This window comes from Benincasa hispida, unplaced genomic scaffold, assembly GCF_027475165.1.
Source record: "Benincasa hispida cultivar pf3 unplaced genomic scaffold, pf3_genome.v1.1 HicScf993, whole genome shotgun sequence".
NCBI classification, from domain to species: domain Eukaryota; kingdom Viridiplantae; phylum Streptophyta; class Magnoliopsida; order Cucurbitales; family Cucurbitaceae; genus Benincasa; species Benincasa hispida.
In genome coordinates this window covers 1-13001 of record NW_028327145.1, presented here as the reverse complement: position 1 = coordinate 13001, position 13001 = coordinate 1, and the positions used below count along the sequence as shown (strand labels likewise).

At 38.9% G+C, this 13001-nt stretch overlaps 1 pseudogene; it reads left to right on the top strand.

The window, feature by feature from the left end:
• Positions 1-11851: 11851 nt before the first annotated feature.
• On the top strand, positions 11852-12531 carry LOC150029714 (cyanate hydratase pseudogene; annotated as a pseudogene).
• Positions 12532-13001: the final 470 nt, after the last annotated feature.

Here is a 13001-nt window from a genome sequence, read left to right as displayed (position 1 = left end):
AAGATGATATTCATGGGCATCGCATTTTTCCATGAAATGTTTCCCATGCATTGGCACCTGTCACATTTCATTGAGTAGTCTCTTGTGTTCTTAAATAAAGTTGACAAAAAATATCCACTTTGTAGAACCTTTGCAGTTGTGCGTTGACCTCCAAAATGTCCACCATACAGCGAGTCATGGCATTGGGATAAGATGCGTTGGTGAGCAGCTTCTGGTAGGCATAAGCGAAAAATCTGGTCTACCCGCCTCTTGTAAAGATTTGGCTCGTCCCAATAATATGATTTACATTCGTGTCTAAGCCACCTCTTTTGGTGGGTTATGTAGTTCTCAGGAAATTATTCACAACCCAGATAATTGACCATATCTGCATACCATAGTAACTCTTCAATTTTAAACAGCTGCTCATCTGGGAAATTTGCGTTCACCTCCGACTGGTTGCGGTCGTCTTTCGGATTTTCTAATCTTGATAAATGGTCCGCAACCTGGTTCTCTGTCCCCTTTCAATCAATGATTTCCATGTTGAATTCTTGAAGGAGGAGAACCCATCAAATCAACCTCGGCTTTGCATCTTTCTTTGTCATTAAATATTTGATTGGCAAGTGGTCAGTGTGAACGATCACTTTGGATCCCAGCAAGTAAGCTCTGAATTTCTCCAGCGCAAAGATCACCGCAAGAAGTTCTTTTTCAGTGTTAGTGTAGTTTATTTGGGTAGGGTTCAAGGTTCTACTCGCATATGCGATGAGGTGTAGCATTGTTTTCTTCTTTTGTGCTAGCACCGCCCCCATCGCATAACTGCTTGCATCGCACATCAACTCAAACGGCTTTGTCTAGTCAGGTACGATCAACACAGGTGCGATTATTAATGCATTCTTCAGTATCTTGAATGCACTGAGGTATTGTTCGTCAAAGTCAAACGTTCTCTCAGCCTCCAGCAATACACTCAATGGTCAAGCAATCTTTGAAAAGTCCTTCACAAAACGTCGATAAAATCATGCATGCCCCATGAAGCTCCTGACAGCCTTAACATTTGCTGGAGGTGAGAGCTTTTCGATGGCCTCAATCTTGGCCTTATCCACTTCTAGCATGTTCTTAGAGACTTTGTGCCTAAGCACAATACCTTCATTCACCATGAAGTGGCACTTCTCCCAGTTCAGCACAAGGTTCGTCTCTTCACATCTTCTCAGTATCTTTTCCAAATTGTTTAGACAGACTTCATATGTTTGCCTGTACATTGAGAAGTCGTCCATAAAAATTTCCATTGAATCTTCAAGATACTCAGAGAACATGGCCATCATACACCTTTGGAACGTGCTCGACGCATTGCATAATCCGAACGGCATGCGGCGAAAAGCAAACGTTTCATAGGGTCAGGTAAATGTGGTTTTCTCTTGATCTTTAGGAGCAATCATGTTTTGGTTGTAGCCCGCATACCTGTCCAAAAAGCTGAAGTAATCATTTCCTGCTAGGCGATCTAGCATCTGGTCAATGAAAGGCAAAGAGAAATGATCCTTCTTCGTCGCTGCATTAAGTTTGTTGTAGTCCATGCAGATTCGCCAGCTAATGACGGTCCTCATCGGTATTAATTCATTGTTTGCATTTGGAAATACCATCATTCCTTCTTTCTTTGGCACACATTGCTTGGGGCTGACCCACGTGCTATTGGCGATTGGATAAATAATGCCTGTGTCCAACCATTTGATTATCTCCTTTTTCAGGACTTCCTTCATTGCAGGGTTTAGTCTACATTGATGTTCAATCGACCCTTTTTTATTTTCCTCGAGACGTATCCTGCACATGCAATATGCGGGGCTGATTCCTCTAATGTCAATTAACGTCCATCCTATTGCTTTTATGTACTTTTTTAGGATTCTCAGCAGCACATGCTCTTGTTCTTCTTGAAGTGCAGAGGAAATTATTACTGGTAGAGTTTCATTTTGCCCCAAAAAAGCATACTTCAGGTGGTTTGGCAAGGTTTTCAACTCCACAGTGGGTGGTTGTTCCAAGGAAGGTTGTTGTGCTTTTCTCTCTTCATTCAACGTCAGTTTTTCTTCTTTGGTTGTTGTTTCCATGATCGCATTGCAGGTTACTACGGATGCGGTCGCATCCTCTCTTTCATTTTCATCTTCGGAATCTGTTAGGTCTTCTTCTTCCGAATACTTCATGGCCTTAATAATGTCAAGCCTGAGCTTTTTTCCATTCACGCTCAGGGTGATCTCTCCCTTGTACACATCAATTTGACCGCGACCAGTGGATAAAAATGGTCATCCCAAAATGATGGGTACATCCTTATCTGCTTCATACTCAAGGATGATGAAGTCTGCTGGTAAGATAAATTTGTCAATCGAGACCAGGACATCCTTCACTTTCCCTTCTAGATGAACAAGGAACCTGTTAGTTAGCTGGAGAGTCACCGTCTGGGCGCCAGTTTCCCCACATTCAACTGTTTAAAATTGAAAGAGGCATTAAGTTGATACTGGCCCCGAGATCGCAAAGTGCTTGAACAATATATATCCCGCCAATTGAGCAGGGTATTGTGAAACTTCCAGGGTCGCGCATTTTCAGTAGAATAATGGTGTTTGACTTTTGTGTAAATGCCACCGTTGCGAACTTCCTTGTGCTCTTCTTCTTTGTCACCATGTCCTTCAGAAACTTTGCATATTGGCATTTTTTTCAATCGCTTCAGAGAAAGGGATGTTGATATGTAACTGTTTCAGCATGTCCACGAAGCGATGATACTGCACTTCATCATTTTTCTTCTTCTTAAGTCTCTGAGGAAATGGTGGCAGCTGTATTTTCACGGTTTCCTGTTCCATGGGCTTAGAAGTGGACGCAACTTCTGGTTCCATCGTCTCCTATTCTTCTGGTTCCTCTTGTGTTAACGGGGTCTGAGGTTCCATCACAACTGGAGCAATCCTACTCGACTTCTTCTTCTCTTCTGCCACTATCTTTCCGCTTCCCAAAGTCACAACTTAACATTGCTCATTTCTCGTATTCCCTGAGTTGCGTGGGAGCTCAGTTGAACTCGGTAACGCCCCTTATGGTTTACATTTGAGCTTGTCCACAATCTGTCCTATCTAAATTTTGAGATTGCGGATAGACGTCGCCTGATTCTGGAGTACTGTTTCATTCTTCTCAATATACTGCTTTAGTAAGCTCTCCAGAGATGAAGATTGTCGCGTCTGTGAACTGCTAGTTTGATTTTGCGATTGACCGTTTGTTCGCGGGAAAAATCCTGGAGGCCCTTCTTTTTGCGCCATCGATTGAAAAAAATTTTGTTGATTTTTCCACGCAAAATTGAGGTGGTTTCTGGGTTGTAAGTATTAGAGAAAGAATTGTTTTTTACAAAGCAAATAGATTGCGGATTCCTCGGACACTCTTCCATCGGATGGCCTTCTCCGTAAGTGGCATAACTTGCGCTCGTTTGATCGATTGCTTTGACCTGCCTTCTATGCATTCCTGGGCTATTGATTGCGATGCCTTGTATCATATTCATCATCGCATTCATTTGATTTTTTAGGGATGCAATGGCCCCATTACTTGAATCACCTTCTTTAATTCTGAGTCGTCGATCGCTTTCCCTCCAGTCTTCATGATTCTTTGAAATGCGATCAAGTATATTTTTAGCCTCGTCATATGTTTTGTCAAGCAGACCTCCAGTTGCTGCCGCATTGGTAGCCGTCTACGATGCAGTTCAAACAGTGATAAAAAATTTCCATTTGGAGACAATCGGGTAAGCCATTATACGGACAATCTCACACCAGTCTTTTAAACCTCACCCAGGCGTCACTGAGCGATTCGTCAATATCCTGTTCAAAATTTGTAATCAACTTCCTCCTTCTTGCATTCTCTGTCAGAGGAAGTACTTCTTCATGAACTTCTCAACTACTTGTTCCCAAGACGTTATCTCCCCTAGTTCGAGAGAATAGGCCCACTTCCTTGCTTGGTCGCACAGTGAAAATGGGAACAACGTTAGTGGAACCTCTTCAGCTGAGATGTTTGGGAATACACAAGTATTGCAGATATAAAACTCTAGAGATGGGTGTGCAAATCGCCACGCCTTCCACCAAACTGTCCGGCCGTCTGAATCATCTACAACATAACCGACTTCATCTCGGACCTCGATCCGTACAAGGTTGGCCTCATGATTCCTGGGGAGAAATCATAGAGGTTGGGTGACGCATAGTCCCGGATGGGTCTATTGCAGTCGTTCGCCAGGAGAATGGGGTTCGCCACGAAGCGATGATACTGCACTTCATCATTTTTTCTACTCTATCTTCTGGTTGCTCCACCATATTGGGATTTCTCTCTTGTTATTGTCGGCAGTTGTTTCTTCTTCTTCTTTTGAACGTTCTTTCATTCTCTGGATCGTAGTTGGGATCAGGAACTTGTCCTTCGCTCATACGACACCCATTTCTTCTCTTACCAAAGGAGAAGCAGTGCACAGAGGTTGAAAGCTGCAAAGAAAATCAAAATGTTATTGTTAGTGCAATATGTACTACCATAGTCCCTGACAACAGTGTCAAAAACTTGATGCGTTGTGAATGTGATGAAATAATGGTATGAAATTGCGGTGGTAAACTAAGTGTTGCACATGCAAGTTTTCCTAGTAAAACTCAAGTATAAATCTTACTAAGTTTCCTGGTAAGTCTAGGGTCGAACATAGAGACTACTGAGTTACTTATGCGACGGCAAAATTTTGATTCCTTTGCAGTGACAAAAACAATAAGTTGGTTGATATGTTGTTTAAAGTATAAATCCTATGCAGGGGAGTTGAGTAAAGAGTTAATGACAGTGAAAGTTATAATGAATATGTAGGGAATGGATTGATAAGGGATTTAGCTAACACTTCCTAAAATTGTGTTCAAGTTATGCAATCATGCTACATACATACAACAGCATGTCATCACTCAATGCAAATGCTATAGTCCTTATTTCTAGGACGCATGCGATGTATACGATAATGTTGATAGAACTTATGTCTAAGCCTCTATTCTTGTCTATGTGATGATGAATGACACACATACACAAGGTGACCGCATACTATCATATCCTATTTCTAGGGTGCATGCGATGCATGATAGCAAACAGAACTTATCCCTAAGTCTCTATCTCTTGCTTATGCAATTCTAATCTGACTCTCTCAAGCCTAGATTCTAACCTGATTTTCTCAAGTCTAGGTTCTTTCTTTAGACTACTCTCTCAAGTATCTCTAAAGGGTGAAGGGTGCATACATAAGACAAGATGACCGCATAAAATGAAGATCTTAGGTCATGCTAGCTAAGTGCTTCTCAACCCATTCAGAAATTTAGTTACTCATGCGCAATGTGAAGAGATTGAACAGATGTAGAGATGCAATTTCCATTTTATAAATAAAATCAGAATACAAAACGACAATGGAAAGTAGGGATAGGAAGCCCGGTAGCAATGTCTTGCTTCTCGAGGCTTTTACACTGTGTTCTACTCTACTCTACCCAAAAGAATGCTCTTGCTTTCGCAAGTGTTGGCCCTCTCTCCGTTTGCAGCGCCTCCCAGCAGTCTTTCAAGCTACCCAGGAGTGATCACTCGGCGTCTTCTTCTCTTCGCTCGCCTCCACCTTCTAAGTATAAAAATTACATACTAACGACTATCTATGATCTATCTTCTATGTATATGGTGAACTGTGTATATTTCGAACTCCAAAAACTCAGAATTATTTTTCGAACTCCTTTCACGGTGGTGGCCTTTGGTATTTATAGAGCTTCAAGGTGAAGAACTTTTCTCTCAAATGATTTCTATATTGGGCGGTCATTAATTCATGCCGATTAATGGTCAACGAAAAGTTGAATGTACTTTCTACAGTGTGTCGTTAACGGCTTGTCAATCAAATTCGGATTCGACCATCGTCAACTTTCCGTCCCATCATGATTTATTATGCTTTCACCTTGATGTGCCATCTTTATGTGGCCACCTTCTTGAGTAGATCTTCGCGAACGCATACGATCGCATAGCTTTATGGTCGTAATCTTCTAATGCGCTTGGGCGCCGAATTCCTTGGATCGTAATTTACTTTGGGCAAACGCATTTTTCTACACAAAATAAGTAAATTAGCTTCTTTAATGCAATGGGCGCATGCGATCGCAATATTCTCAACTTAATGCTTTTGGACACGATTTTGCATATTTTTACTATCGCATTCCCACATTGTTTTATATCTTTACGTTGTAATAATGTACATTTCTACCCGTTATCAATAGCTCAATACCACCACAACATCATCAATTGACGTCGAACCTATAGAGGTCAATGTCCCACAAACAGAGCCCGACATGTCTGCCTTACTCACCATGTCACATACAGAGACTGATATGTCTAGCATCCCAGAGGCCAACACTTATGGGATTGTTACGACCATAGAAGGAGTTACATTGGTGAGTAATTTATTGATTAATAATCTTACGACCACAGAAGGAGTTACATTGGTGAGTAATTTATTGATTAATAATCTTTGTTTATTTTTTTGTATTTCTTGATGAGTAATCTTTTTTTATCTGTTTATGTAGGAATCTCGAAGAATTAGTCGTAAGAGGAAACCTGTTGATAAATATACACCTCCAACTCAAGTAAAGAAGAAAAAAAGTGTGGTTAAGTATCCTCTCCCAGGTGTAGCTACGTCACTATCCAGAGCGATCTTCACATATAACGTAGCACATGATGTTCCACACAATATCCTTACAGAAATGATGGGCTGGATCTCAGACGACAATACGGACAACGAGGTTCGAGAGAACTCCTTTAAACCAACTCGCCAAGAAATTCTTCAAGGAATTTATTACTCCGAGTTCGTTGGTCGAGTGCGATGTAAGTTTCCTAGTCTTGACTTCTTTACATGTTGACTATCTTGTACTTTTACTGACATAGTAATTTTTCGTGTAGACCATAAATACTTTATTTTATTTTATGAAAGAAAAATTTTATACCCGACTCGACATGTGCATGCACAAGTTCACCATCTTGCCAATTGGTGTAATGGTAAATTTTGATATTTCGTTTCTTAACTTTTCATTATATTTTGTTACTTAACTTCTCATTTTATTTGATAGAGCCACCTTAATGCCCGTGGCGGGGTATTTAAACGAATAAAGAATAAGACACTTCTGGAGGCTGCCCTAGCATGGGAAGATGAAGACACATATAAGGACTACGTCACCAGTAAATTCGATGTCAAATGGGCATATGTGAATTTCATTTATATGGTGATGAATATCAGTGACCACTGAATGGTCCTTGCAATGGACATTAACAGAGGCCACATATTCATGTTCAATTCACTTTAGCCATACATACCAATGACAAAGCTGGTGAATTAGCTAGAGCCATTGACTGTCACAGTACCATTCCTACTTCACTACTGTGACGTGGATCGTTCAAAGCCAGACCTATCCACAACCCGTTGGAAAATCTCGCGACCTATGAACGTCGACATACAACACGGGTCGTTTGATTATGGCATCTTCGCAGTCAAATTACTAAAACACCTAGTGACTGGTGTTGATCCATCCGTAATAACTCAAGAGAAGATGAGCGAATATAGGATGCAGTTAACGTGTCAACTATGGGCAAACACTCCATATTTTTTATGTGTATAGAACATGTATTTTTTATGTATGTAAAAACATTTACTTTTTATGTATAATGGAGCTACTACTCTTTTCATTGTATAATTGAACATGTGTTTTTTATATAAGTTCAAAATTCAAAGTTCAAAGTTCAATATCATAATTTTATCAGAACATGTATAATTGAGCTACTGCTCTTTTCATTGTATCAATGGTATGTAAAACATTATATGGTTCAAGGTTCAAAGTTCAAACATTGAGAGAGCGAGATTTTGAGAGAGAGCGAGATTTTGGGAGAGAGCGAGATTGAGAGAGTATAAAGTTATTGTTTTTTGTTACAAGTATGAAAATTGAGAGAGTATGAAGTTATTGTTTTTTGTTACAAGTATGAACATTGAGAAAGTATGAAGTTATTGTTTTTTGTTACAAGTATGAAGATTGAGAGAGTATGAAGTTATTGTTTTTTGTTACAAGTATGAACATTGAAAAAGTATGAAGTTATTGTTTTTTGTTACAAGTATGAAGATTGAGAGAGTATGAAAATGGAGAGAGTATGAAGATTGAGAGAGTACGAAGATGGAGAGATATGAAGATTGAGAGAGTATGAAGATTGCTATTATAGAAATACTCCAGCTTATTATTGATTTTTGTTTACAAGATGAAAGTATGAAGTATGAAGTATGAAAAGGTATGAAGTATATTACAATGAAGTATGAAAAGGTATGAAGTATATTACAAGTATGAAAAAGTATGAAGTATGTTACAAGTATGAAAACGTATGAAATATGTTACAAGTATGTTACAAGTATGGCGTATAAAAAAATGATAAATGGTATTTATAACAAATGAAATGTTACAAGTTAGTTATAAAGTAAACTAGATGAGGGGTGTTTGTGTCACAGTCTCTGGCATTTTCAGTACATCACACGGTTGTAAGCGGTTCGGTACAATTTTGGTGGTTATGCCCATAATTCCCACACTAACCATATTTCATTTGTCTGCGAAATTCTCCTTTGGATGGTATTCTTCTCACTCTCCGTCGCTCGGCTTGCGGCACAAACTTCGTAGGAAGGATAATCTTTTCTACATATCCAGGAGGTCTCTTCCATTCAAATATGTGGCCAAATGGATTTATAGGCTCCGCATACACAGTCATTAGAAAGTCCACTGTATAAAATTAACTAAAAAGACTATGGATGGGTATATTTCATTCCTTGGCAGCAACAATTGCATGCGAACACGGGATACCAAGTGAGTCGAATTCCTTCGTGTGAAGATTGACAATACCATCCAACCGATTATCTCACATGTGTACCCGCTAACAATCAATAGGCTCAACTAGATATCATCTGCCTTTATCGGCCTCAATTGCCAATTGGGTTTCACAGTAGTCAGAGTGCAATGTCGTTCGAGATGCCCAGTAATTCCTCGTTTCGTAGAACCACGATTGGAGCATTCCTCTAACATGTTCAATCAAGCATACTATGGGCAATAGTCGATACTCTTTAGTTAATGAATTGAAACACTCTGCACTATTGAATGTTATGTTATCATATCTTCGTTCTATTTGGTAAACTCGTGCCCGCCTTTGAACATCGATGTCTTCCAAATATTTCGTGACAGCACCGTCTAGAAAACTATGAAGTTCGTCCCATTTTGCCTAGAACTCTGTCATGCGAAATGCTCTTGCTGCATCTATAAATATTCCAACAACCGTACTATCCTTAAAGTTTGTAACCAGATTTTGTTCTATATACCATGAGCACAATCCATGAAATGCCATGGGAAAAAATGCACGAATAGCATTGTTGATAGATACCATCTGATCAGACACAAACACCAGATTATCAGGTTCTCCAATACTACATTTCAAGTTTAATATAAGTCATTTCCATGATCGATCGATTTCATTGTTCACTATTGCATATGCTAGTGGGTATAATTGATTGTTTCCGTCCATAGAAACTGCAACCAACATGGTGCCTTTGTATTTTCCTTTCAAGTGCGACCCATCAACAATAATACAAGGCCAACAGCTTGAGAAACCTCTAATACAAGGCCCTAATTCCATAAATATATACTTGAAATGCATCTCATCTTCAAATTCAATCTCAAAGACTGTACCCGGATTCTCTATTTTTAACGCTTCTCCATAAGCATGTAGTATGGAGTATGACTATTCTAGAGTACCTCTAGTGAGATTATACACAACTTCCCTTGCACGCCATGCTTTATCATAACTCATGTTCACGCCATAATCTCTCTTCATATCCTCAACAATATGACAAGGTTTATAAATATGTCCTATTCCTGTGAACTTATCTTTAATGAGTTGACCAACAACCGTAGTAGTTGCTTGTCTATGGTCGTGATTCATAATTCCAATGGAACATGTGTGCGAACTGCAGTACTTTGTGATCTTGAATATATCAGACCCTTCCATTTTGACTGCACGAAAGCTCCATTTACATGTCTCCCTAATACATTTAACAGTAAACAAAGATTTAGTTGATTTCCTGACCTTAAATTCAAAATTTTTGTTGATGGACAGCATAGATAATCTCATTTTCAAGTCATGTTTGCTCAAAAATAGTTGACCAACTTCAACGTTCTCTGTCCCGGATGAAGAGGTACCAGGCATAATCAACTTTGTCCTATGACTTGAAGACACAAATGTGGAACCACTGAAGCTGCTGTAGGACAACGCACATCTCCATGATCACGATCTATTTCATTCAATCCTGCTGGTTGCTCATTCACATCCACTGAAGGACCACAATCTATATAATCGAATGCTAATGGTACAGTGTTGCTAGACAATGGAATATCATCCTCTTCCCGACGAAACTGATATGATTCCTCATATTGTCTGTCCACAGCCGTATCATCATAACTCATATTTCCGAACCCCATTCCAATATTTTCATCCTGATTAGATTTCAACGTTACAGCTATCTGAAGTCTACTAAGCTCTTCTCGTAAAAGAAGGAAGCGAACATCATCCTCATTCCTTATGCATTGTGGAGGGCTTCAAATTCAAGCTTATATTTAACTTTTAGTATAAGATCAAACTCTGAAGAATTGACATTTGTAATCCTGTAAATGCGAGATTTAAATTCTTCATAATTCAATGTATGAGGCACAATGATTCCTGTCAACTATCCCCCAATATACGAACTTTCATTCTCATCCCAATCACCTCCATATCGAATAAGTAGACACTTTTCTGTCATCTTACAAAGCAAGAAAACATTTGTCATTAAGTTGTACAAGCAATTGAAGTGTACTCTTGCTCTCAATCTCACTCTCTCTCTCTTAATCTCGCTCTCTCTCGTAACCTCGCTCTCTCTTAATCTTGTTCTCTCTCTTACTCTTGCTCTCTCTCTTACTCTTCCTCTTTCTTACTCTCTCCCAATACAAAATTTCGTAATGCTACCTTTCCAGAAATAACACAGCAAAAATAATTAAACAAACTCAAAATAATGAAACATCTTTCTGAAAAAGTTGTTTCGTTCTGAAAAAACCTCGTCTTGGAAATCCCCGTTTAAAAATTGTCAAATCATTCATACACTGACGAGCAATCACATCAAACCGGGAATTTCAAGTGAGAGCGAGAGTGTTTAATCAGACGAGAACAAGATTTACCTCATGTGGCTAGTGTAAGAGCAATTTACTTAATTTGGTATAGCGATGATATCAATAGAAGGTCAATTGACATTATTTTTTAAAAATGGGTCATTTGACATTTTGGATCCAAAAATTGGATCATCTATACAAATTTTCCAAGTCTTATGGTCTCAATTTCGATCTCCTAGATTGAAGGCGTCCCTATTAGACTAAGAATTAAAAGGGTAATCACAATCTTCAAGAAAATCCTTAAAACTCACCCAAAATTCAAGATTCTGGCGGCCGAACGAAACTGTACAACGATCGACAATGGACAGGACACGACGATAAATCTTAACTGATCAAGTTTGTAGATCACAGCACTTCAAAACATTAATTTTATACCTCATTAATTGAGTATGGATTCAGAATTTGATAACTCCCCTCCATCTCACAAGCTTAATTGACACGCATAGCCTAACAGGCTAAGAAGCAAAGGCAAAACTGAATTTTGCTTGATCGAACGGTCAAACGCCACTACTACAATCCAACGGTGGCAATAATTTTATCCTTTCGAACCTCACGTGGAAACAATCTTCCATCGTCCTTCTTTCGTTTACGGAGAGAGATATCGAGAAAGGTCCATTGAAATGGAAGAAAGTAGCAAAGCCACCGCAATCCGTCAGCTGCAGGACGCGAAGCGCTCATCGGGAAAATCTTACAACCAGATAGCAGAAGAGACTGGCCTCACTAACGTCTATGTCGCTCAACTTCTCCGCCGTCAAGCACACCTTAAGCCTGAGACTGTCCCTAAGTTGAGGTCCGCCTTGCCTCAACTTACGGATGATCATATTCAGGAGATGATGCGGCCGCCGATGAGGTCCTACGATCCTTGTTTGATCCAAGAACCCACAATTTACAGGTGGATTATCGGCTAATTGTTTGTTAGTTTGTTTGTTCGCTTTCCGTTCTCGCTTTTTCTTTGTGTAGCTCGTTCTGGATTCTAATCGCATTGAAATTTCAAAGCCTTTTGGGTACTGATTTTAATTTACTTTCTTAACTAATTGAAACTTGAAGTCCTGGATGCTGTTTGGCTAATCCAGTAATCTGATAGGTTAACAGCTATTGTATTGTTATATTGCTATATTAACAGCCTCTAACTTCGATGAATGCTTAGGCTTGAGTAATCGGTTAATTGAGCTTACTTCCAGTGGATTTGCTCGTCTGTACTGACTTGTGATTACTTCCATGCATATAGATTGAACGAAGCAGTTATGCATTTTGGCGAGAGTATCAAGGAAATTATTAATGAGGAGTTTGGCGATGGAATGTAAGTGATTTGTTTGATTTTTTTTTTTTTTTCTTTTCAACCTGAAATTAATAATAGTTGATTCTTATTTGTATGTCTTGGACTTCATCATTTGCAAGTAAATATTAAAATCTTAAGTTTGATAACAACTTTGTTCTGATAAGGATGTTTATGAATACATAGTGTTCTGTGTTCTACTATCTGAAACCACATTTCAACAAAACAAATCAATCAGGCTTTGATTTCTAGTTTTTTAACATCTTGCTAGAAAAAAAATTAGTAGCTATAGTTATACTATGAAGAAACAAGCTTGCCTTGAAAAGCAAAATAACTAAAAAATAAAATGGCTTCTTTGATTCCCTCAGAAGGAATTTTCTGGTACTCAATATTTCAATCCTTACCTTGGACATAACAATGAATAAACAAAACAGATTTTATTCCTCCTTCCATGAATTCTCCATCAGGAAAATTAAAGTTGAGAATCAATTACA